Genomic DNA, 23,710 nt, shown 5'->3' with positions numbered 1-23,710 from the left:
TTGCCTTCATGTTTATATGTGTACCATGTGTTTGCCTGATACTTGTGGAGGTCAGAAGACGTTATGAGAGTTCCTAGAACTAGAGTTACAGGTGTAAGCTGACATGTAGGCATGAAGTACCAAACCCCAGTCCTATGTAAGAGCAGTAAGGATGCTTTTACCAACTGAGACATCTCTGTAGACTCATTTTTCTTGTATGTTTTCAATCTGTGATTGGTTGAATTTGTAGGCTCTTTAGATGATGAAACAATAGAAACAGCTGGATAATTTTGTATCAGTTGCTCTCTAAAGAAATCATTTAGGATATTGTCTTCATTACTTTCCCCTTTGCTGTGATAAAATACACTGACAAAAGAAAATGAAAGGAAAAGGGATTTATTTTGTCTCAGAGTTCAAAGTACAGTTGATCACTGCACACACACACACACACACACACACACACACACACACACACACACATACACACACACACACACACATACACACACACACACACACACACATATATATATATATATATATGTGTGTGTGTGTGTGTGTGTGTATATATATATATATATATATATATATATATATATATATATATATATATGCCTATGTATGGTATATATTTCGTTTATATATGTTTGGAAGGTAGATGAAGCAGGGATAGCTAGCACAGCAATAACAAAATCTGAAGTTAATATCTTAAATGTATTCAACAACATTGAGTTGCTGGTATATCCTGGATTATGGCTTGTTTTATTTCTCAAAAATGTCCCAGTTGCATAATTCAGCCATGTTGTGGCTGAAGAATATCCCATTCTGGATATTTATTAATTTGACCCTTGATACTTATTTTTCATATTTGGCTGTTGTGAATAGTACTTACTACAAAGGATATGGGAGTGCAGATGTGTTTATAGGACAGAAACTTTATTTCTTTTTGATTATTTACCTGATTAATACTGATTGCAAGGCCATTTGGTAGTTCTAGATTTCAATTTTTTGGGGGGGAACTTTTATAATATTCACTGCAGTGGTTCAACCAAAATGTAACTGATATTCCATTTTGTACATATTGTTAATATTTGTTGCCAATCTAAAAACTTCAAATGAATACAGGTAGGTTTTAAAATAGTGGTTGCCAAAGGTAGGGGAGTGGGGGAGAAAATGAGGACATGTATGCCAGAAGATACCTCAGGAGTTCATAAAATGATGCTGCTTTGGGGATTTCACCTATATGCATAGATTATAGATATTCCTGCCACAAATAAAGTCAGTAACTGTTTTACTTGTATGTTTGTGGTTCATAGAATCGTGTTGTAAGCTTTTAGATATGCACAGTACAATTCATTTTTTTTCAAATGTTCCCTTAGATTAAAATATTTGTGGATATCTGTGGTAGTTTGAATTAGAACACCCTCCATAGGCTCATTATGCTTGAATACTTGGTTCCTAATGTATTGAACTGTTTGAGAGTGATTAGGAGTTGTGGTCTTGTTGGAAGAGGTGTGTCACTGTGACTGGACTTGGAGGTTTCAAAAGACTCATGCCGCTCTCATTGTGCTCTCTGCTCCCTGCTTGTAGTTGAGATGTGAACTCTCAGCTGTTTCTGCTGCCATGCCTTTGCTTTTCTATCATGAATTCTAACTCTCTGGAACCATAAGATGAGTTCAATGTTTTCTTTTACAAGTTGTCATGGTCATGGTGTTCCATCACAGCAACAGAATAGTAAATATTACAACACATGAAGGAACATATATGAATGCTGTGATTAAATTGGTACACTATACAGTTCTAAAGGTAGTTCAGTTTCACCATACCAATCCTTTCTTCTTTTCTTTACACAGTAAGCCATCTTTAATACTTTAACCCTTATTCATGATCACCTCATTAAATCCATTTCATATTCAAATGTTTGTCATTATTTGGACTTTATTAACTATAAGCTTATAATATAATCGATAAATCACTATTTCTTACATCTTTGTATTTGTACAGTCTTCATGTGCAGTTGGTTTTTGAGGAATTGTTCCTTTAAAGAGCATAGATGGCAAAATTATATTTAAGATTTCTGATACTCCCTGCTCCCGAGTACACAGTTGTATTTGAATCAGCAATTTTTCACTTATTTTAAATTTCACACCAATTTTTTATTTGGCAATCTAATGAAAGTTGATTTTCTTCAGTGAACAAATACACTCATAAAAACTTCCAAAAATTTAGTTGAGTTCAAGGACACCTTTGTGTCCATAAAAATGTTTTAATTTCAGAAATATGGTCCTAGGCCATAGACAGGAGATAATTACCTCACATCATAATCGTATTTTCTGACTTCTTATTCTCCTTTGAGAGTGAGAGAGCAAAAGCAAGAACAAGTGAGAGAGGGAGAGTGAGAGAGCCCAAATTGTTTGTATGAGGCAAAAAAATTACTCCACATAAAAATGTTGAATTTCTAATATTCTGCTTTAACTGAAGCATCTCACTGTCATACTAATTTCTTTGAGTTAAGCACAAAAATTGGTGCAGTTCAGTAAGAATAATAAGGACAGTAGGTGAAAACTGGGTGAGCTCATTTATTGAACTTTCAATGAGCCTTATTTTTCTTACCTTTCAGATGTAAATCATTGAACACATTCTGAACTAATTTTTGCATTAAATGTTGCATTTATTATCAGGAAAATTAAACTTTAAAGTTTGTATTACTTATTGGAATATATTCATTATATGTATATGTATATACACATATGTATATACACATGCATATGTGTATGTATGTATGTATATATATATATGTGTATATATATATATGTATATATATATAGTTTTCTTAAGAATAATATCTTTCAAAATCAACTAAGTACTTCAAACTGTTTCACCTCATATATCCTCTCTTTATCCTCCTTCCATCTTCCCCTACATTGTAATGTCTTTTTCCTTTTCCCATTCTTTCTATATTCATGTCATGTATATAAAAGTGGTTTTATAGCTCAACATGAAATCGAGAATCTGCACATGGGAGGAAATATGACTTTCTGGACCTGCTTTATTTAACTTAATGTGGTAATCCCCAGATGTATTTTATTTCCCAGTAAATGATAAAATGTCACTCTTCATTATGCTTAATGTGTGTGTGTGTGTGTTACATAACACAGACAATATATAACATATAATACTTTGATGTGTTATATAATACACACACACACACACACACACACACACACACACACACTTATTCCTCTGTTAATGGGCATACCTACGTTAAGTTGATTCTATATCTTGGCCATTGAGACTAGTGTTGCAATGAAGTTCTAATTTTAACTAGGAAATTATGTGTTAACCAATTCTATGGCCTAGAGCACCCTATATTTCTGTAATTATGCTTATGTAAGTTATTTCAAGTTTTCTCTCACACTCAATTTATAGTCTATCCTACATCCATTTAGAAACAAAAGAAAATGAACTTAAATATTCACCATTCTCTATCATTAGTGTGGGGTTTTTTGCATTTGTGTTGTTTTGTTTATGCTCATCCAATTTCAGACTCCACAGGTGAGAAACAGCTCTTGATTATTGTTATCTCTTCCATGATTATGTTAAGCTATAAGTACCATTCATACTGAGAATCACTTGGGCTTATGTAACTTAATAGATACATATTATATGTGATTATTTGTGCAAATTCTTTCTTTTTCTGACCTTTCTTCTTTGAGAGAGTCTCTCTGTTTAATTAAGGATAGCCTCGAGCTTACAGTGCCCCTGCCTCACAGCCTCAGGTGTGCTAGAATTACTTGTACTACCATGCTCATCAAGCGGACAATATTAATAGGGGAAATCAAGGAAGAGCCTTTAATTTTCATTTCCTCCTCTTCCTCCTTTTTCTCCTTTTTTTCTTCCTCCTCCTTTGAGACAGGATTTCACTATGTAGGCCTAGATGTCCTGTAGTTCAAACTGATCTTAAACTCAAAGAGGTATACTTCTGCTGTTTTTTTCCTTTCTTTCTTCCTTCCTTCCTTCCTTCCTTCCTTCCTTCCTTCCTTCCTTCCTTTCTTTCTTTCTTTCTTTCTTTCTTCCTTTCTTTTCTTCCTTCCTTCTTTTCTTTCTCTTTCTTTCTTTCTTTCCTTCTTTCTTTTTCTCCTTCTCCTTTCCTTCTTTTTCACTTCCTCCTCCTCCTTCTTTTTAAGAAAAAATTAAATAATTTAAAGGCTTTCTATTTATAGCCCTGGCTATCCTGGACTTGCTTTGTAGAACAAGCTGTCCTCAAATTCAGAGATCTGCCTGCTTCTTTCTCTTATGTGCTGGAATTAAAGATATCTACCACTACTGACTGGCCTCTTCCTTCTTCTTTAAGACTAAGTTTAACATAATGGAGATTTGGAGAGTTAGCTAAAAATATTGTTTTTTCTTATATTAATGTAGCTAAACTATTACAGAAGAAGCAGACTCACTGAATAAAACTATGATACGTTTCTATAATATAAAATATTTAACCTTCTCTCTATATAAAGCAGATAAGAACTCATTAAGATTAGTGAACATATAATGAAACAGAAGACAAATTTTTAAATGAGTCTTAGGTACTTAAGATATTTTATTATTTTCATTTGATCTACTTGGATAAGATTATATTTGGCTTGTTGTTGTTTGCTTGTTTTATTATGATTTTATTGTAGATATATAAGTAAATATCATAATAATTTTAAAAAATAGTTTTTAAAAATATTTGTTGTAGAATTTTTAAAGCCTTCTCAAAAGGAGAGAAAATAATGTAATAAAAATCCAGTCTATGGCTTAACCAGGTCCTACTTGTTGTCTACTTTTATATATTCCCTCCTTTTCTTTGCTACTTTAAGTTTCAGCCCTTGCATCATTTCACCCCTTTAATACCTCAGTGTAAAATTTTTTCCATTATTGACTGTTGCATAATAGCTAGCTTCCTTGATGTCTGGCACAGCCATTTCTCCAAGGACTCCATAGAAGTTTTAAATCAAAAGCAACATTTAGAAGCTATATTTTGGGAGCCATGTTAAAATACACACATCTTGACTATTGTCATTGTTTAGCTCTTGAGTCCTAAAGCTGTTTAAAACCTTCATTGAAAATTTTATAATTAGTTTTTTCAGCACCTATGGTAAATTGTCAATATAAAAGACTGGTTCTATAAGAGGAGTGTATTAACTCCAAGTCCTAAAAATGACTTTCCTGAATTCCTGTAGCAATTTATTAGTTTGTATGTGTTTGGAAGGGATTGGAGCATTCAGGAAGAAGCTAATTTACTGAAGGATTTCTTTGTGGCAACAATTCACTACAGTGTAAATATCCGTGACCCTGCCATTAGGACTGAATTACTGTTCTTTTTCTAAGGAGGACTACTTTTAACCATATATCAACATTTGCTTTATGTCAGGTCACCTATTTCCCTTTCACCATTGACTTTCCTGTCATATTTGCTCACTCGAAATTGGAGGAAAAAAGACATACTTTAGGATTAATTTTGCTGTGGGTGTATAAATTTTTATTAAACTAGACAACATTCTGAATATGTGGATTTTAAAGTAACAAATTTTGTATGGAGCTTGTTAGCTATCTTGATTTCATTACCTTGAATAAAGTTATGTTCTACTTTGCATAAATGTGTTTATTCTGTTATTTGCATCTGAAAATGACTTTTTCTCATTGATAATGCCTGCTGTAATATAAAAAATAGTATATAATTCAGCAATTCTATGACAATATCCAGACAGGTGCTGTATATTGCCTTGGTCTGTCTAATTTTCATTTTCAAGAAATGAGAAAGGTCAAAGATTGCTTCATTTTGTGATTTAAAATTCAAATGATCAACTTTCTTGTCACTATGTTCTTCACCTACTTTTTCTTAATCTTATTTGCATGAAATATTAGAATAAACAAAAATACATATGAGGATTCTATCTATTTGACTCTCTTTATGTCTATATTTGTACCTTTAAATCACTATCTATTTCTATCAAGTTAGATGGTTCAACTTGTAAGAACTTGCTGAATTTTTAAATATGTTTTCTTTGTTTTTGCTTGCTCAAACTTATCACCCAACATCTTGGAGTAAGCTGGGTCTGCTTCTGCATTTCCTGCAATCTTAGCACTTGTGAGCCAGAAGGTAGGAGGAGGCAGAGTTCAAAACCATCATAGTACTTGGGAAATGGGAGGCAAGAGGAACAGAAATCAAGGTCATGCTCAGCTACATAGTGAAATCAAGACCAAAATAATCCCCCTCCAAAATCTAAAGTACTAATAATACTTAAAGCACTAGCAGGTATCAGAGAAACAATTTAGGCATCTGACTTATGATGTGCATATGTTTGTTGATGATCCAAGCCCAAAAAGTTTTGCCCAAGTAAACATTTTAGTAGTGCTGTCTCCATCCTGCCTTCCAACAGGAACATTGATTACTGGCCTCTGATTCTCACACAGATGATTACATCACTCCAGTTATTTTGTAGGAAGAATAGGGCATATATGTTTATTGTGCAGCATAGAGTCAGAGGGTCTTAACAAATATTTTGGCTCTACTTGTATTCTATCTGAAATATAATGAACTGCAGTTAAGACTTTAATAACAGCTCCATTTATGTATCCTTCACATTGCATGACAGTTCATTGTGTAGCACTGGGACAAACCATTTCCCTTGTCTTTGCATTTTATTTATGAATTTTACATGAAATCATTACCATTTTTGTATTCAGTTCTTTTTCCATAGCGGAAGAAGGAATCTAAACAGGCTGTTACATTTGAAAGACACATTCATTAGGCCTGAATTATGAGTTCAGCACATCCTGAAAATAGGAACTGCTCAGAACCTCCTCACAGCTGTCGTTTTGCCTCTCCCTTACAACTGCCACGTCCCACACAGAATGACGACGCCATTCCGCACCCACCAGATGTTTTTGCCACCATTTTAGGGTGTCAGCTTTGAATACAGCGATTTGGTGTTTTATCACAATCAAAATAGGCTGCTTTTAAAGATGATGGCGGAATGAAAAGAGAAGGTTGTTGACATTAGCATGGAGGTGCTGGGGAAAAAAAGTCTAATGGTTTTAGTCATTCTTCAGAAGCTAGAGAAATCTGAATATTTTATGTTGTGTAAAGATAAGAACCTGGCCAACATCTGTAAATGAAGAGTGGCTTATCCATATAAAATATCACACTTTAGACCTCAAGGAAAGACAATAAATACTATCCTCTGTATTATTTTGAACTAAAAAATATTATACTCATTTTATTATACTAGCAACATGTTATAAAGACATATATGAAGATATCTGATATAAATATCAGTTATACATATTTTTTATGTAATATATTAATCAACTTTCCCAAATATTTTTTCTACTAGATAACTTGAGGCCATAAATTGAATGAAGGGAATTCAGGACTTCCTAAAATTAAGGAAAGAAGTGAAAACTGTAAGCAAATTTTAATTAAAATCTAGTCATCAAGCCTTCTTGAATACCAGTGTCCATTCATTTCAATATAGCCAACTATATTTGTATTTATCCAACACTCTGGTAAATATTGGAAGTAATTATATTAGGTTGTAATGAAAGCTGGGATAAGGCATGAAAATGAACCTTTATAATGTGCCCCATATTTCTTAAGTACTTGTTATGTATCTTGCTTGGTTTGGCCCTTTAAATTTTCATGTAAAGGAGGAATTTGTACACTAAGATTACAATGCAGATTTTAGATTAAAGATCATCAGTTGATTTTTTTTTCTATGTGACAGAATGAAAAATACGGCAGAATAATTGCCTCAATCTCGATATTTTTCAATAAAATGATTGTATTTTACTTGAGCAAAGTCCTGAGTTTTCAAGTACACCAAGAGGAAAGGGCATTTCAGGGTAGACTTCTGCAAATCAAAGAACTTTTTATTTTTGGCTGTTGCTAGGAGTTTAGGAAAGTTAGAGTCTGAAATAAATGAATGAGAATAGAGAGACAAACAGTTTTATGATGGCACGTAGCTTAGGAAGTATTTACTCTTAATTTATTACTTGGGAATTTCATATATGATATAATGTGTTTTGACCAAATCCACCCTGTACTGCCTCTCACGTAATTCTTTCCATATCTATGCCCACCACTTTTCTCCCCCAACTTCGTATATTCTTTTCTTAAAACCCACTGAGTTCATTTAGTGCTCCCAGTATGTGCATGGGTGTAGAGCCATCTACTGGAGTACAGGTAGTAGTCACAGATGGGCTAAATCCCTGAAGAAAACTAATTCTTCTTCCCAGTCATTAATTACCAATAGCTTCCATTTAGGGGGTGGGACTTCATGAGCCCTTCCTCATTCCATGCTGAGATTTTGTCCAGTATGAATTTTGCACAGGTCTTGTGTATGTAGTCAAGCCACTCTAAGCGCATGCATATAATGGGCATGTCATGTCCAGGAAACACGACTATGCAGAAGTCCTTCATTAACTCTGGGTCTTACAAACTTTTAGTCCCTCTTTCATGATGATCTATAAGCCTTGTGGGGCAACTGTAATAATCAGTGATCCATTTGGAGCTGTGAAATCAATTTAATAAATGAAAACTTAAAGACACCTTCATAGCATCTTGTGTCACTTTAGTCATATGGTGGGTCCTCTTCATTGTTTAAATTTTTTTCCTCAGTGTAAGAATGACAATCATGTATCCATAGTTCACTTTGTTAGTAGACTCCATCATGTAGACATATTACAAGCTCTACATTCAATTGTTGATAAAATACCCACTATCATAGTTTTGATCATTATAAATGAAGGATGACCTTATTAGGCATCACTGGGAGGGGAGTACCTTGGTCCTGTGGAGGCTCAATGACCCAGAGTAGGGAAACACTAGGGTGCTGAGGCAGGAGTGGGTGGGCAGGTGGGGGAACATTCCCATAGAGGCAGGGGGAGGGGATAGGGGGTTTTCAGAGGGGAAATTGGGAAAGGGGATAAGATTTGAAATGTAAATAAATAAAATAACCAATAAAAATGGGGAAAAAAGAAAAAAAATGAATGAAGCTTCTAATTTGCAATTAACATCTGCTGACAAAGGGAAACTCATTTATCTCCAATGGGGTATCACTGGATACATAACCACACTCCACTGTAGTCCTACGTCCAGCAGTAGTTGGCCAACACAACATAAATTCAGTAGGATTTTTATTTGTTTGCTTGTTTTGTTTTTGCTTGCTTATATGTTATGGGTGGGTGTGGGTGTAGACTTTTTTGCTTTGTCTTGTGTGGTTTTGGTGGGTTTTGTGTTGTTGCTCTTTTGTTTGTTTTGATTTTTTGTGTTTTGTTGTTTTGAGAAAGACACAAACACACACACAGAGACAAGGAAAACAAAGTTGGATAGGTAAGGCTGTGGGGAGAATGTGGAGTGAGTTGATAGAGGGGAAACATGAAGAAATATATCTTTAGAAAGAATGCATTGAAAAATGAATAAAGCTTTTATGTACTTACAAATCGTTGGAAGGATTATGTTTACATTTTCTGGGTAGCTCTGTACCTATACTTGTATGACGTTTAAAAAAATTCACTTAAATATCTGTGTTTAAAAGTTGATTTTTATAGAAAGTGCAGCACTGCTGGTTGCATTTTAATCTATTCTAATAATATGTGTCTTTTGATTGGAATAATTAGATCATTTTTTGAAACCTGATTGCCAAATTATCAAGTTTATGCCCCTTTTTATGCATCTATCTTTCCCATATGCTCTTAGACTTGTATTGTCTACTCATTATATTTTCATTTAAACAATTTGAACATATGCTTTTAAATTTTATTTCCTCTATGTGTATTTTATGCTATAACTATTTAGTTTCTTCCTCAGACATAACCTATGTCAAGTAGTATTTATTTTCAATTACACATTTTTCATAGTCTGTTTTGCATCAATATTATACTATCTTGCAAATAACATTAAAACTGTTATACTAGTAATCTTTTTATTTCTTCTGATGTCCTTTGTGCTATTTCTGAGACACAAAGGGAAAGTGATGTACATAGTGAAATCCTAAACTGCAAAGTAGATCCTTCCTAGATGCCTGTCTTAGGCAGAGTTTTACTGCTGTGAACAGACACCATAACTAAGGCAACTTTTATAAGGACATTTAATTGGGGCTAGCTTATAATTTCAAAGGTTGAGTCCATTATTATCCTGGTAGTAAGCATGGCAACATGAAGTCAGACATGGTGCTGGAGAAGCTGAGAGTTCTACATCTTGATCTACAAGCAGCCAGGGGGAGACTCTGATTCCACTGCCCAGACTTGAGCATATATATGAGACTTCAAAACCCTGCCTCAACAATGACATGCTTCCTCTAATAAGGCCATACCTTCTCTAATAAGTGCCCACCTACTAGTAGTGCCATTTTTTTGTGGGCCAAGCATAGCTAAGCCACCAGAATGCCTCCTCCACTCATATTACATTATATATATATTGCTGCTTGAAAATGTGATTGAAGCATTGGTGATCATTGGCTTACTGAGGATGGCTTGTCAGAGCACAAGCTGTGGCCTTCAAATTTGGCAACACTAGAAATGCTAAGAGATCACAGAATTTGAATATAATTTTGCTAGATGTCCAAAAGAACAGTTTAGTCAATAATGAATTACAATTAATTAATTTAGTTAAAATTATGAATATGTTTTATATAGCATAATGTTTTTTGAATATGCATTGTTCAAAAATCCATATTACCTCACATTTATCATTCTTCATGGTGAGAACACTAAAACTCTCAAGTGTTTTGAAAAATGTACAGTAACCACAATTATTAATTGATAGCATATGAAAAAGTCTGTCACAAAGGTTAAAATATTCTCATGATAACACAGAATCATAACATAATCAATCTTACCCACCACTAAACTAAATAATTCATAGGAAACAGGCCAGCATCACTCAAAAATAATGCTTTTTAGCCTTGTGGGATACCAAAACATGTTCTTTTCTCCTCTGTTTAACCAGTTTGTAATTTCCGGCAAATGGGTGTACAGGCCAACATAGCCCACAGAAAGAATGCAGCCATGGGAGGAGAGTTGGGGGGAGGGCTTGGGGGACTTTTGGGATAACATTGGAAATGTAAATGAAGAAAATACCTAATTAAAAAAAAAGAAAAAAAAAGAAAACCAATAGGGTACAATAAAAATGTTATTTCATTAGTTTATTTAATCATACTTCACTTTCAGGAAGTCATATCTAACAAAAATACAAATTGCATGTTTATGTGTACACAAAAATCTTGTACTCAATATGATTACAATGCTTACAGGAAGATCTGTTGCTAGGTAAGGAATGAGTCAAGGGCCACTTGTTTTCTTGATATTCCTTCCCAAGACTTTTCCTATTGGTTCTTTACATCAGGTTTTTTAAGCTGGGTGATATGGTTTAGGGGTAGAGTGCTTTCCTAGCAAGATTTCAGGAGTTGAGAGAACCTAGGCTCAATAGCCAACTCTCTATATATCAACAACCCATTTTTTTCTTTAATATCTCCCTTGTATGCTGCATATGACTGAAGGCTAGACATTTTGATTGAAATCAGTACATTTTCTTTAATATGAAATTTTATATTTGAAAGTTTTCTCCTAGAGTGATTTTGATAGTTAATTTTTGAGTAGCCCATTTGTTTTACCATTGTTGTTCATGTTTTTCTTTTAATCTAAGACTTTAACGTCTTATAGGCTGTATGCTAAGCATTTTTCATGAGTTATCTCAGGATAAAATTATATATTCAACACTCCCAACCTTTAAGATAGTAAGCTATTGAAGTCTTCACAGAAATAAAATAGGTGGCAATAACTTTTACTTGATATATACAGGGAAGTGTTTTCTTTTTAGCACAGCTACTATAGTTAATAATAATACTAAAATTTGAAACTCGAGAAGAATATTATTACTTGCATTTATAACACTTTAACCAACAAAATTTCAATGTGTTTGCATAAGTTACCTTTTCTTTTTTTCTTTTGTTTCCATTTTATTTTTTATTAAAAATTTTCTTCATTTACATTTCAAATGCTATCCCCAGAGCCCCCATAACCTTCCCACTGCTCCCCAACCCACCCACTCTTGCTTCCTGATATCTATTATTTTTTTAATTAGGTATTTATTTCATTTACATTTCCAGTGTTATCCCAAAAGTCCCCCACACGCTCCCCCACTCACTCCCCCACCCACCCACTCCAACTTCTTGGCCCTGGCATTCCCCCCGTACTGAGGCATATAAAGTTTGCAGGACCAATGGGCCTCTCTTTCCATTGATGGCCGAGCTTCCAAACACTGACACCATTGCATACACTAGCAAGATTTTGCTGAAAGGACCCAGATATAGCTGTCTCTTGTGAGACTATACCAGGGCCTAGCAAACACAGAAGTGGATGCTCACAGTCAGCTATTGGGTGGATTACAGGGCCCCCAGTGGAGGAGCTAGAAAAGTAACCAAAGAGCTAAAGGGATCTGCAACCCTATAGGTGGATCAACATTATGAACTAACCAGTAACACCCCCTGCCCCTGCCGGAGCTCGTGTCTCTAGCTGCATATATATAAGTTACCTTTTCTATATTACAAACCATCCTCAAATTAAGTGGCTTAGGACTCAAATTTCTGAGCTGGGCAATGGTGTTACACACCTTTAATACCAGCACTTGTGAGACAGAAGTAGGTGGATGTCTGAATTCAAGGCCAGCCTGGTCTACAGAGTGAGTTTCAGGACATCTACAGCTACACAGAGAAACCCCATATTGAATCCCCCTCCAAAAAATAAAAAAGATTCAAGATTCTGTAGCTTGGCAATTCGGGCAAGGATTAGTTGTTTTTTTGTTTTCTTTTGTTTTCTTTTTGTTTTGTTCTGTTTTTTGAGGTATATGTGTGCTTCTTAGCTTTGTTTACTTCATTACATCTTTATTAAGATGCTGGTTAGCAAATTGTCCCTGTGTTTAGGGCTTACAGGTTGTCAGCTACAATGATAGAAGATAAGTGGGCTTTAGTCAACTATTCTGGGCTATTTTATGTGATAGAAGTTTCTAAAAGAAGGGAGTCTTAAATCCTGAGTGTTTTAAAATCTCACAAGCACCAAAACAAGTTTTGAGTGGATAAAGGAGAAGACTTCCCAGAGATAAGGATTGGGAGGGATTGGAGAGGGATATAGAAACCTAGTGCAGTTGGAAACTTCCTGGAATCTGTGAAGGTGACCCTAGGGAGGACTCCTAGTAATGAAGGATACTGAGTCTGAGCTGGCCATCTTTAGTAGCCTGGGAAGGCTACTAATGTTGAGACTTGTTGAGGGTTACACTTGTTGAGTTGTTAGCTGAGGGGGGTCCTGTAGAGATTCCCTAAACCCAAGCTGATGATAGAAGATCATTCTCTAAAAACTGACAGTGGGACCTTGTTGTTGAGGAAAACATCATCAACACAGATCATTGAACATATAGGTAAGACTGCTGTCTACATGGAGTCTTCATTCCTCTGTTCTAGTCTCATTGGTACAGGAAAATAATCTATAGGTAGAAAGAGAAACCTGGGTACTAACATCACCACAAAACCTACAAGCTGTCCTACCTGGAAGATATGCTGGGGCAATTGTGGTACAGATCTTGTGGGAAGGACCAACCAATGTTTGGTTTAACTTGTATATGTTATGGCTCTTAGCTTGATGTTTTTGTGGGACTCCTAAAGTGGGTGCGGGTATATCTCTGACTCTTTGGCCTGCTCTTGGGACTCTTTTCCTCCTATTGTATTGCCTTGTCCAGTCTTGACAGGAGGGCTTTTGTTTTGTCCTATTGTATCTTGTTTTGTGACATCTTGCTGCCTTATCTTTGAGGCTTGCTATTTTCTGAAGAAGAAACAATGGAGGATTGGATCTGGGAGAGAGGGGAGATGGGGGAAGTTAGGAAGAATGGATAGGAGTAAAGCTCTGTTTGGGATGTATTGTATGGGAAAAGAATCTATTTAAAAAATAAAGAAAATTTACCTAACCAGCATACTTAAATCCAACATATTTACAAAGTAAAAGAGACAAATGGAATTTGGAATTTCTACCCACTTTGGAATGGGTAGAAAAATTACCAGGGACTTTTAGGGGGTATATCTCTCTTGCAAGGCAGTGTACTTGCCAGAAAGTAGTTCCTCACCCAAACTTGGGCCTGCCTGAAAGAGAGATCACAGATGGAGTGAATTCAGTGGCATCTATCTTTGGCTTGACTCTCATCTCAAAGAATTTTTAAACAACTGAGTTAAATCATTCAAAATAAAAAAATCAATTTTTTCTGAATTAAAATGATCTTCTTACTTAAATGTAATCCCCCAATCTGTTAGAAATACATTTATTAAATGATGTCCCATCAAACTGAAAAGAAAAGCACATGTAAGCAAATTATGGGCCATCACTGTAATAGTCTATTTTGAGAGATATGTTTTCCTTTCAACAATATTTCATTTTCTAAAATTTTCCCAAGTCCTTGAATTAACAGCTTGTCTATCTCATCTAACTATTTCACAGCTCATTGTCTCTCCTCTCTCCTTCTCTCCCTCCTCTCCCTCCCTCCTTTATCAACACACACACACACACACACACACACACACACACACACACACACACATCACTGTCTTCTGTCAATATTCATCATGGAGAACATTTAGGCCAGTAGCATGCTTCAGGAAAAAAGGCAAGCATTTTCATTTTTGTCCCACTCTGATTCTTTGATACATCTATAGGTGGGATTTAGAGACTATACAAGTAGATTGCTATCAAAAATAAAATCCTTAAATTAGCTTTTGAAAGCAAACAAAAACTGACTGTGGACTAGACATCAACAGAGAAGTGCTGAACACAGCAGCCAGAGCAATGAAACACTGCTGGAAAAGAGCAGCATACCAAATTGCCTTGCCAACCTTGCTGCAGTAGCTGTTCAACAGGGTTCCCAGGCTGCTTTCAAGTCTTTGTTTCTATTTGTGCTTTGCTTCAGTGTTAGCTTCCAATTTAGGCGTTTTAAATGGAAACTCAATCTTAAAATCAGTTTTGGTGCCAGAAAAGCACTTTTTGAAGAGGCAAGAAAAGGAAGGCATTATGTTTACATTTAAAAAAAAATGGGCAGATTGAGAAACTGTAATAAGAATTTCCAGAGTGACTTTTCTTCTAGGGTGTCCTGTTTCTGCTACTACAATATATTCTTTATCTCTAGATAACTTACAAGATCTGATTAAAAAGTCTTCAGGTCACTCTTAAAATAGATCTTTAGACACATATAATCACTTCACTTGTCTGAAAAGTAAAATTACCTACTTGATACAATGTCTTTAATGCATATTTAGATTCAGTCTTTCATTTGACACTTACTGAAGCTAAACCCCTTAATGCTTAGGCATTAATATATGTATTACAACTAGACCTTAAAAATAATATGTTTTGTGAGTAGGATATACTTTAGTGAAAATTGATTGCCTACACTAAGTAGAATCTATCTTTTCTAAAGACATTTAATAAGACAAAACATGAAAACTGTGTTAAAAGTAATATGTGGAACTACTAATATTAAAGTTATAATCTTTAAAACTCAAAACTGAATCATATTTTTCTTGATGTATTCAAGAAAATCAACACCTCAAAATGTGACCTCTCAGGTAATAGAATGAATGGTGTTGCTGAAATTCAAACATGCAACTCCCTTTCTGAGTAGAGAACCCATAGCCTTTTCACTGCCTTTTCCTACTTTCCCTTAAAAACAAACATAAAATGTATATAAATATTTTGCCTGCATGTATATCTGGATGCATGTATATGTCTGGTGCCAATGGATTCCAAAGAGGGCACCAGATCTCCTGGGACTAGAGTTACAGACAATTATGAAGTAACGTATGGGTAAGAATCAAACCTAGCACCAATTGGAGAGCAGCCAGTGCTCTTAACCATGGAGGAATCCCTCTAGGCCTCATGTCCCACCTTAAATTTTTTATCATGTCTTTTTTAAGATTTTAATTTATCTATATTGGTGTTTTGTCTGCATGCATGTCTGTGCAACATGTGTATACAATGCCCCTGGAGGCCAGAGAGGGTGTGAAATCCCTTAGAATTTGAGTTATAGATGGTTGTTAACCATGAGGTGGGTACTGGGAAACAAACACAGGTCCACTGGGATGAGCAGCCAGTACTATTAAATACTGAGCCATATTTTCATCCCCTGCATAATTTGTTTTGTAGGCAGAAAATATATAGCAAGTGTTTATTAAGTTGAATTAAATGTTTACATTTCTACCATTTATGCTTTGTCCCAAGTCAGTTATTTTGTTACTTTATACTAAGACTACTAATGATTATAATTTTGAACTTGAAAAAATTCAGTGGTGCCTCTCATGAACAGTAGCAAATACACACACACACACGTTTTGAAATTTTGTAGCCACTGTAGATATAACATTTTGAAAAGAGTACACTAATTGGTTATCCCAGAGCAAATATATGCATACTATATGGACTGAGAAGGTTATATTTATTTATTTATTTATTTAGGAATATATATGTATGTAACAACAATTTTTTGAAAGTGTCATATTAGAAAGAGAGCAAGAGAGTGCATGGGGGCATGGAGGAAGGAAAGAAAATGGAGAAGTGATATAGTATAACCTCAAAATTTAAATAATAAGGATATAAAGCACAAAAATAAGAAAAAAAGAGATAAAAGAGGGGAAAGTGAAATAGCACAGAGAAATACGATCCAAATATTTTCATTGTTAAATTCAACAAATATAAACTTGTTTCTCCTGTTTTTTTTTTTTTTTTAATCTCAAATACAATAATTTCCACAGTTTTTACTTAGTTCTTTTAGGACTGACAAAGTTAGATAGGCACAGTTAGATAATGCATACTTGGTGAACTCACACACTTCACTAGTCCATTGTGCTACTTAAAAAAAGAAAGCTATATTAAATTGTTGAACTTACACAACGCAATTTGTTTGTTCGTTCTCTCTCGGTACTTGTTTTAAAGTTGTAGTGATGTGGGGAAAATAAAACATTCATGTTTGTGAACTATTAATATGTGGTTTCTAGCATCTGTTGTACTGTGAAAACAAAGGTCAAAGTAAGCATGGATCGAGGAAACATTGTGGACACTGTGCCCCTTCTTAGAATTGGGAACAAAACACCCATGGAAGGAGTTACATAGACAAAGTTTGGAGCTGTGACAAAAGGATGGACCATCTAGAGCCTGCCATATCCAGGGATCCATCCCATTATCAGCTTCCAAACGCTGACACCATTGCATACACTAGCAAGATTTTGCTGAAAGGACCCTGATATAGCTGTCTCTTGTGAGACTATGCCGGGGCCTAGCAAACACAGAAGTGAATGCTCACAGTCAGCTAATGGATGGATCATAGGGCTCCCAATGGAGGAGCTAGAGAAAGCACCCAAGGAGCTAAAGGGATCTGCAACCCTATAGGTGGAACAACATTATGAACTAACCAGTACCCCGGAGCTCTTGACTCTAGCTGCATATGTATCAGAAGATGGCCTAGTCAGCCATCACTGGAAAGAGAGGCCCATTAGACACGCAAACTTTATATGCCCCAGTACAGGGGAACGCCAGGGCCAAAAAGGGGGAGTGGGTGGGTAGGGGGTGGGGGGAGGGTATGGGGGACTTTTGGGATAGCATTGGAAATGTAATTGAGGAAAATACGTAATAAAAATATTTTAAAAAAAGAAACAAATGACAGTATCTGCCTGTTTGTCTAAAAGCTTACCCAGAAAAGATTCAGAAGATAAAATTCGTTTCTTAAATACAGTGGAGAGTGATAGGGGCACATGGCAAAATTCAGGAACAGAGTCCATATTAAAACTAGAATGTAGTAAAAGTGTTCCCAATTTAATTGGACTATAGTTATGCAATGGTATGTTCTTGATCTTAGCATTTACCTGTACAAGGATTTGTTATCTGTTATATTTTCTCCAAAGATTCAGAAGAAGGGTATTAGTAATCAATACATATCACTGGCTGCTATACTGGAGTTCTTTCTTTTAATTCAAAATAGAAAAAAACACTTTAATTTAAAGTATATATGTTCAGAATTTGAAGAGAGAGAGAGAGAGAGAGAGAGAGAGAGAGAGAGAGAGAGAGAGAGAAAGAGAGAGAGAGACTATAGCACCTTGCTGTTAGATCAAATTCACCATCTTTCTACATTTACTAGTACATTTCCACATGATTTTAACCTGTCGACCTTGAAGTATAGTCCATTGTTTTTAAACCTGTATTTACTATAGCCAAATTGTGCACAATATTTAAAAGCCATGCACTAGATGCTAAATCTAATAACTCTCCTGCCAGATGCTTAATCTTCTGTGAAATTCAGCTGTTGAGAAAATAATTTGATAAAATGCTTTCATTGTTAAAGTATTTGAATGTGTGGACCAAATTATAGCCAACCTAGTCTTTATCTCAGAGCTGCCCTACAAACCAAAACTAGGGTCCAGGATTTGGCCATTTTGATTTCTTTAGATCTGTTATTTGTGAAACTACCAGACAAGGGTTTCTGTTGTTAAATATAGTTAGTTACATACAGCATCTTTAAGAGTGTTTCATATCTTTGAATTCTTTAATGCCTTTTGTTAAAATAAATAAAATTTTAGGATATATTATATGCTGTGTACCAACATATTAATGGGCAAACAGATAAAATCAAGAAATTCTAAACGTTGAAATTGCATATGATAAATTCTTTATATTTTTGTTGGGCTCTTAAGGCTGGGATGAGGACATGGGATATACTGTTAATAAACTATGAGGCTGTGCTCAGGAATAAAGTGAGGTATCCAGTATGTATTTTATAATAAAAGAAGCTGAAACTTAAAAACAAGCAAAAGATGTAAGATGCAGCCCAGCTCTTAAATATATATTTAATATATATCACATATAACTATATATGTGTGTATATATATACATATACATATATATAGTTTAATATATATAGTGTTATAGGTTTATTTAGGTAGTTACTCTTATTTTACTCCCTTCTTCAGTATTTATCTCCCTCCCATTTTCCAACTTCTCCCTTAAAGATCACTTGTACCCTGGTATTTTGCATTCTGTTGCTCCCTGCTCTGCAGTGGACCCTCTTTTTTACTCTTTTGCTTTCTGCAGTTACTCCAGGTTGTATACACACATATCTGAAGACACAGAACCAATAACTGCAGAAGAGTGAACATTTGACATGTTTCTTTCTAATTCTGGATTACCTCACTCAGTATGCTCTTTTGTTATTGTTGTTCCACCTCTTTACCAGGAAATTTCATGATTTTGTTTTTCTTTACAGATGAGTAGTATTCTATACTGTTTGTGGTCTGCATTGTCATTATGTGTTAGTCAACTGAACGACATTGAAATTCTTTCCACTTCTTAGCTCTTGTGACTGGAGAACTTGTGATTAGTGAACATGGCTGAGCAAGGATCTGTAGAAGTAGGATGTCTGTTCTTTTGGCTATGTGCTGAAGTGGCATAGCTGGGTCATATGGTACATTTATTAACTGTTTGAGGATTCTCCATGCTCATTTCCAGAGTGCCTGCAGCAGTTTGCAATTCCACTGTCAGGTAACTGAAGTGGCATAGCTGGGTCATATGGTACATTTATTAACTGTTTGAGGATTCTCCATGCTCATTTCCAGAGTGCCTGCAGCAGTTTGCAATTCCACTGTCAGGTAACTGATGGCTTCCTTTCTCCAGCTCCTTTTCAGTATTTCTTGTCAATCTTTCAAGAAACCAACTCTATGCTTTGTTGATGGTGTCTAATCTTTGATTTTGTTTCCCTCTTGCTACTTTCAGTTCTTCTTTTATCTAGTTCCTAGAGGGTTTTAAATTAGCTTGTTAAGAATATTCTTTTGTTTTAAAAAATAATTAGCTATTTATCACTACAAACTTCCTGCTTGATTCTCATTTTTCTGAAACCCCTAATTTTGGCATGGTGTATTTTGCTATCCCCAAGATATTTTTATTTTTTGTTTGATTTATTCTTTGACTTTTTGTTTGTTCAAAAGCATCTTGTACAGCTCTGTACTCCCATCACTCAGGAAGCCGGGAGGACGATTACTGTGAGCATGATGTTTGCTTGGGCTATAGAATTAGACCCTGTTTAAAAAACAAAACAAAACAAAAATATATTGTATAATCCACATATTTTGAATTTTCCAATTTTTCTTCAGGTAGATTTCTAATGTTACTGTGTTGCTGTTGGAAGCTAGATGTGGTTGTGCATACCTATAAATCTCTGCAATCTGGAGAATGACACAAGAACTAGAGGCTAACCTGGGCTATGCCATGAATTTGAAGCCAGCATGGGACACATAGCAAGATTTTGTCTCAAAACAGAGCAAAAGCAAAATAAACAAATGAACAACAATAAAAACTCTCTAAAGTATTATACTTGGAAAGATAACTTGATATGATTTTATTCTCCTTACATTTTCTTCTTCTTTATTAATAACCTTATGATTCAGTGAGATTTATCTAGAGGCTGGTCTAAGTATATTTGAGAAGAATGTGTACTCTGATGTTGGGTGGAATATTGTATACATATTTATTAGGTTCAAATGGTTTATGCTATTACTCAAGGACTCTGTCTGTGTTTGTTCCTTATGAGAATAAATATCTTGCTACAGGGGTTATATGTGTATTTCTTTTAGTTTCAGTTAGTTCAAAGTGCTATTAAAACCCTCTCTTCTCTTTTTAATTTACCATTAGTTTATATAATCCCTTTGAAGAGTAGTTGTGAATTTCCCTTTCTGATATTATACTGCACTTTCCCTTTTATTCTTTCATTTGCTTTATATATTTTATACTCCATTCTCAGGTGCATATATATTTATAATTATTATTTATTCCTTTAGAACTGACCTAGTTTTTTTTAGTCTAGAATGTTCTTTTCTCTTCTGACATTTTTGACCTTAAAGATTATTTTATATGAAGTGTGATCACTCCTATTCATCTTTGATAACCATTTGGTGGGTATGTCTTATTTAATATATTGTTCAACCTTATTTTGTCCTGGAGCTCACTTTGTAGACCAGGCTGGCCTCGAACTCAGAAATCCGCCTGCCTCTGCCTCCTGAGTGCTGGGATTAAAGGCGTGCGCCACAACGCCCGGCCTTGATTAAGAATCTTAATCCATTTTCATTTAATGAAATTATTGAAAGGTAGGACAAAGTATTACTATTTGGTTGTTTTCATTCTGTCTTATAGACCTCTTATTATTTTCTTTCATATTTCATTCATTTTTGGCAGAGATATTTTGATTTCTTTTTCATTTTCTTTGGTGTACCTTTCATATATATATATACATAAATGCTTAAATATATACATATATAATTTTTTGGTTAGTATAGGGCTTCCATAAAACATCTTGTAATTATAGAAGTATATTTTAAGATTACAGTAACTTATTTTCAGATGTATACAAATTCTCTATACTTTGATTTCTCATTATATATTATTGGTAATACAAATCATATATTTTATATTATGTTTGTAATGGCATGGTTTTAAGATTTATTTATTTATTTTATGTATATGAGTACACTGTAGCTGTCTTCAGACACACCAGAAGAGGGCATCAGATCTCATTACAGATGGTTGTGAGCCATCATGTGGTTGCTGGGAATTGAACTCAGGACCTCTGGAAGAACAGTCAGTGCTCTTAACTGCTGAGCCATCTCTCCAGCCTGACATATTTTATAGTTATAATTATTTTATACTTTTGTTTAAGGAATTCTAGAATGAAACATAAATTAAAAGTGATTGAAGCACCACCTTTTCAGCATTAAAATATTCCAATTTTGTTTTGTTTTTCTGTTGCTTTCAGTTATTGCTTTGTTTCAAATGAAGACATCTTTTAACATTGATTTTGTAATGTATGTCTAACTGTGATAACCCTCATTTATTTTATGAGAAATAAAAGGATCTCTTTTTTGGAGATCTCTTTTTTCTGGATATTATATCCTTGGTTAACTATTTCTTTTCTTTAACCCTATGAAGTTTTCATTTCATCAACTAAAAAGTTACTCCTGATAATAAAATGTGACTTCCTTATACATGATTAGGTATTTTTCTCATCCTTTAATTTTCTTTCCCCTCTCTTTTATTGAAAATAGATTTTTTCCAATCTAGTATATCCTAATTATATTTCCCCTCTCTCTAAGTTTCTGTTTTCCCCTCCCCCATCTTCTCCTCCCATTTGAATCCAGATCCACTCCCTTTTTGTATCTCATTAGAGAAGAAAAAACTTTTAGGAGATAACAAAAAACATTTTAAAAAACCAGAATATAATAAGAAAACAAAAACCCTCACATTGAATTTGGACAGGATAAACCAACAAAAGGAAAAGAGACTCAAGAGAACACACATGAACACTCAGGATTCCCATAAAAACATTGTCTTAATTATGGTTTTACTGCTGTGAACAGACACCAGGACCAAGGCAACTCCATGCTAGCTCCATCATAATCCTTTGTTGTCTGCTGGACGTTAGATTTTCTCGTCTGGCTCCCACCCCTATATGACCCAGTACTACCCATTTCTTGTATACCGGGGTTTCTTCCTTCTTCCATCCAACCCCCTCCTTCTTTCCCAGCCCCTTTTCCCTCCCATTCCTTCTTTGCTCCGTCAGAGATTCTCAGGGACACATAGTTTTCATATCAGATTGATTTTATTTTGAGAGTCAAAGAACTGTGTAGTATCTACAGTATCTACACAGTTGGCCATTGCTCAGATGCCACACCTCCTTTAGGTGGCATGCTGAGACTGGCATTCTCAATCACAAGTCGAAACGCCGTTTAGGTGCTGTATTTTTCTTAGATGTCTTTTTTTTCAGCATCCTTCCCAGCGTTTTCTTGCTCTTCGTGGTAGGCACCTGGAAGTTCAACAGAGTAAGGTGACAAGGGTATATAAGTCTTCGAAAAGCTGGAATATGTGAAGAGGACTGTAGGAGAAGGGCTATGGGTTGAGAAGGGAGTAAATGCCAGGCCAAGCAATGGTTGGGAGAGCTGGGGGAGGGGAAGTATCCGGAGAAAGGACTGTGCTTACCTTGGGCCTTCTAATCTTCTTGCTACATTTGGACTGGAACTGATGAAGGCAAATCTTCACTGTCTTTGGCTCAGCAGTCGAGGTTGATGGCTCAACATCAGGTGTGAGGCAAGTGTCCACTGTCTTGGGTTCAGAAGTCCAGGTTGATGGCACAGCATCTGGTATGAGGCAGTTCATCACTCTCTTGGGTTTGGATGTTTTGGTTGATGGCTCAACATCCTGTAACAGATTGTGCCTCTTCTTAGTCGCTTTCACCATCCTGATGCCTTGTGGTGGTCTGGTCCAGAGCTCTCAGAGGCATCGTCTTATGAACCCACCCTGAACAATGGGAGGCCACACCCCTGAGTCTTGATTGGTCAGCAAGGTCCATCTCAGCTAATAGTGGCTGAGGAGCTGCTGTGACATCACAAAGCACCTTGCTGCCTGATGGGAGCAGGCACTAGGGTGGAGTTCACTCTGGTTGAGGGAGATGCTATGAAGGCAATAGTGGCTGGATACAGACTCAAGGTTTTTTTCGAACATCTCCAAGACACTCGTGTCTCCCTTTTTTATATTCCCATCTTCAAGTGTGATAGAACATGTGGCAGTGGGCTTGCCCCTGTGAACTCTTCCTGAAACTCCCCCATCCCCATTCAGTGGTTCATTCTGT

At 35.4% G+C, this 23,710-nt stretch overlaps 1 protein-coding gene and 1 long non-coding RNA gene across 2 annotated transcripts in view; one reads left to right on the top strand and one right to left on the bottom strand.

Moving 5' to 3' along the window:
* The window catches only part of Mageb18 (melanoma antigen family B, 18), a 480,694-nt gene that overhangs the window by 86,226 nt on the left and 370,758 nt on the right, over positions 1 to 23,710 (top strand). The gene's annotated exons all lie outside the window — the stretch shown is intronic.
* On the bottom strand, positions 22,666 to 23,398 carry Gm5941 (predicted gene 5941). Its single transcript, NR_165047.1, has 2 exons — positions 23,062 to 23,398; positions 22,666 to 22,888 (listed from the first exon to the last, which is right to left on the bottom strand). It is a non-coding gene; the product is annotated as a predicted gene 5941 (long non-coding RNA).

The sequence above is a fragment of the Mus musculus genome, chromosome X (genome assembly GCF_000001635.26).
Source record: "Mus musculus strain C57BL/6J chromosome X, GRCm38.p6 C57BL/6J".
NCBI classification, from domain to species: Eukaryota; Metazoa; Chordata; class Mammalia; order Rodentia; family Muridae; genus Mus; species Mus musculus.
The sequence above is the reverse complement of the archived record's forward strand: the minus strand, read 5'-3'. Positions and strand labels throughout refer to the sequence as shown.